This window comes from Rhinopithecus bieti, unplaced genomic scaffold (assembly GCF_001698545.2).
Source record: "Rhinopithecus bieti isolate Rb0 unplaced genomic scaffold, ASM169854v2 scaffold_20892, whole genome shotgun sequence".
Taxonomy (NCBI): domain Eukaryota; kingdom Metazoa; phylum Chordata; class Mammalia; order Primates; family Cercopithecidae; genus Rhinopithecus; species Rhinopithecus bieti.
In genome coordinates this window covers 1,151,400-1,155,164 of record NW_016810602.1, presented here as the reverse complement: position 1 = coordinate 1,155,164, position 3,765 = coordinate 1,151,400, and the positions used below count along the sequence as shown (strand labels likewise).

Here is a 3,765-nt window from a genome sequence, read left to right as displayed (position 1 = left end):
TTCCCCTCCCCCTCCTCCCCTCCTCCGTCCTCCCCTCCCTCTCCTCTTTTGTTTTCTTCTCTTCTCTTTGAGACAGTGTCTTGCTCTGATGCCCCGGCTGGAGTATAGTGGTGTGATCTTGGCTCTCTGTAGCCCCGAGCTCCGGAGCTGAAGCAGCCTTCTCACTTCAGTCACCCAAGTAGCTGGGATTACAGGCGCCCGCCACCACACCCAGCTAATTTTTGTATTTTTTGTAGAGATGAGGTTTTGCTATATCCGCCAGGCTGGTCTCGAACTCCTGACCTCTAGTGATTCGATCATGTTGGCCTCCAAGTGGTCTGGAATTACAAGTGTGAGCCACCATGCCTGGATGGGTCCACTTATTTATTATTATTATTTTTTGAGACAGAATCTCACTCTGTCACCTAGGCTGGAGTGCAGTGGTGGGATCTCAGCTCACTGCGATCACCACCTCCCAGGTTCAAGTGATTCTCCTGCCTCAGCCTCCTGAGTAGCTGGGATTATAGGCACCCGCCACCATGCCTGGCTAAGTTTTGTATTTTTAGTAGAGATGGGGTTTCACCATGTTGTCCAGGCTGGTCTTGAACTCCAGACCTCAAGTGATCCACCTGCCTTAGGCTCCCAAAGTGCTGGGATTACAGGCGTGAGCCACCATGCCCAGCCCAGGTCCACTTATTCTAAGATAACTCTGTCACAGCCTTTTTTGGGAACTTACATTTAATCATTAGATACTCATTCTTTGCCTCCTGAGATATTTCTGTTTTTTAAAAGCCCTTATTTAAAATGTAAAAAAAAAATTATGGTAAAAGTAATGATGTTACCCATAAACAAAGTTTTAAAATTGGTTGCCTATTAGCCAAACAGTGGCCTGCAGTGGTAACCAACCTCTGAAAAGATTATATACCTTTTTTCTCGTTCAAATATTCCCCCTCCTGCAGAGCTTCTTCAATTTTAATGTGTATATAAATCACTTGAGGATCTTGGTAAAATACTGATTCTGATTCAGTATGTCCCTGGGTAAGGCCTCAGATTGTGCATTTCTGACAAGCTCCCAGGGGAGGCTGAAGCTACTGGTCCCTAGACCAGACTTTTTTTCTCCCTTCCCTCACTTGAGAACTACTTTTTTGGCTTAGATCCAACGTTGGACTTGGATGGCTGAGTAGTGAGCGATCATAAAGTAGGAGTTTCTATTGTAAGCCTGCCTGTCTAGAATTATTTTGAGCAATTTTAGTAGAGCTATTTATAACTGTTTCTTTCCAGGTGGGATCAGAGAAGTATATGCTTCTGAATAGGTTAAATTTTCTTCCATAATATAATGCTGCCCTGAATGCAGAAACGTGCCTATCACTTGTAATTTTCCTGGAAGGCGTGAGGCTGTTTGGTAATTGTGTACATGTTTAAGGGAAACTGAGTAATGGAGGACAGGAGGGAACAATTAACAAATTCATGCATCAGATAATTTGCTTTCATTAAAGCCAGTTACTCTTATTTATTGATTGTTCCTGATGATGGGACGTCTGTAGATTTCAAAAAGTGTGTTTGGTGTGAATTTCATACTAATGGCATTTCTCTGCTTTTGACAGTTTCATATACTTAAACTTGTCCTCAAAACATAGCATCCTGTCTTGAGCCACATAAATAGTAGTCTTCCTTAATGAAACTTTGAATAGAGCCCAAATTTATGAAATTGTTAATTGCTCTTTACATCTAGACTTTACTTTTAGTAAAGTAATACCTATCTGCTAACGCAAATAGAAAGGTAATCTTTTATTTGGTTGCCATCCTTCAAGAGTCTCTCTGCCCTTCCCTCCCTCCCTTCCTGGATCTTTCCTTTTGTCTTTACAGACCTAGATTTTGAAAGGTTCTAGGTTCCTTTTGTCTGTTGATACTATGTGAATGTTATCCTTAAGTTTTTAATTCAAGCTACAACTAGACAGATAATGTGTCTCAAAATTAGCTGGGGTGAGTTAAAATGAAAGTTAAGGATTCAGGGGATTCCTACAGATGGGTGAAAAAAAAAGCTCATTGTTAGGATCCTTAACAAAGCATTTTGACTGGCATATGGAGACCTTTGCATGAACACAAATGTTCATATTTGAATATTTATAGAAGATAATCTGTCAGAATTACTGTTACTTTAATTTGCCAAGCTTGGCTGATTGCCATAGTTGGATGTTAGTTGAATTCAGGATGAAGAGTTGTAAATATGTTCTGGTGTGGGACATGGTTTTTGTCCTTGAAGCTGTTTGAATTTCTTTCTTCTCTCACCTATAGCCCCTTCTTTAAAACTGTGAGGCTTTTTTGTATTACGTGAACTTTCATGTTCTTTTTTAGGAAAAAATATTAAAGTAGGATGTTAACTGTATGGATTAAAAATTTTTTTTAAACTAAATTTGTTGACATTTGGTGATCAGGAATTGTTTAAATAATTTTAACTATTTGTCCAATCTTTGCTTCAAAGGACCCATAGGGATGTATATCTTATTTGAATGGTTTTGTGTGAGATATGTTTCACATTAACAACAAAGAAAATGTAGACTGCTAGATAATTAATGTTTCCCCTTTATTTTATCTCATTTGAACAGCTAATAATTTTAGTGACCAGATTCAAGCAATAATTCCTGTCTTCGTAATTGTCATGTGGTTTTGTCAGCTTCTTATGTTCTAGGGGAAGGAAGGTAAGACTTTTTTTTATATATATTGAAATAACTTGGTTAATAAATACTTTTTTTCTCTTTTTAGAAGCCAGGAACCCTGCTCTTTCCGTAGTGTCTCCTCACTCAGAAAACATTGTATTCTCCTGCCTCAGCCTCCTGAGTAGCTGGGATTACAGGTGCCCGCCACCATGCCTGGCTAGTTTTTTTTGTATATTTAGTAGAGACAGGGTTTCACCTTGTTGGCCAGGCTGGTCTCAAACTCCTGACTTCAGGTGATCTGCCTGCCTTGGCCTCCCAAAGTGCTGGGATTACTGGCATGAGCCACTGCACAGGAGAATGGCTTGAACCTGGGAGGCGGAGGTTGCAGTGAGCTGAGATCATGCCATTGGCATGCCAGTCTGGGCAACATGAGCGAAACTCTGTCTCAAGAAAAGAAAGAAAGGGAAAAAAAAAGCCCAACACGTATTACTTATTGATGCAGTATCACTCTTCCTACTGAGACAACATTATTTTAGCTTTAGAGATGATATATAGTGGCTTTCTCAAAGTCATATGACATTTTTTTGGGAGCAGGGCTGTATTCTGTGCCCCATGTGCTAAGCTATCTTGTCTCATATAACTAGTCACTGTTACCTGAATAGTTTAATTTTACATGTATAACCACTGACTTGACTAGTCTTAATTGTCTTTATTTCTGTATCTCTTAGAAACTGACATAATTGCATCAGTTTTGTTGGTTATTACTTTAGCTGGAAAGTATGTCAAGTACTACAGGTCAGCATTTCAGTGTTTTTTTTTTTTTTTTTTTTTTTTGAGACAGAGTCTCGCTCTGTCGCCCAGGCTGGAGTACAGTGGCGCGATCTTGGCTCACTGCAACCTCCACCTCCCGGGTTCACGCCATGCTCCAGCCTCAGCCTCCCAAGTAGCTGGGACTACAGGTGCCCGCCATCACACTCGGCTAATTTTGGTATTAGTAGAGGCGGGGTTTCACCGTATTGAATGTCTCCTAAAGTGCTGGGATTACAGGCGTGAGCCACTGCGCCTGGCCGCGTGTATCTTTATAATACAATGATTTATATTCCTTTGGGTATATACTCAGTAATGAGAC

The 3,765-nt window shown here is 40.5% G+C and overlaps 1 protein-coding gene across 9 annotated transcripts in view; it reads left to right on the top strand.

Moving 5' to 3' along the window:
* Window positions 1–3,765, top strand: part of FUT8 (fucosyltransferase 8) — a 354,455-nt gene that overhangs the window by 116,866 nt on the left and 233,824 nt on the right. For 2 of the 9 annotated variants that reach the window (XM_017892448.1, XM_017892445.1), the window contains exon 2: window positions 2,586–2,678. The exons of the other annotated variants lie outside the window; for them this stretch is intronic. The gene's annotated coding sequence lies outside the window, so the exon portion shown is untranslated. The remainder of the gene's footprint in view (window positions 1–2,585; window positions 2,679–3,765) is intronic. 9 annotated transcript variants of the gene reach the window in all.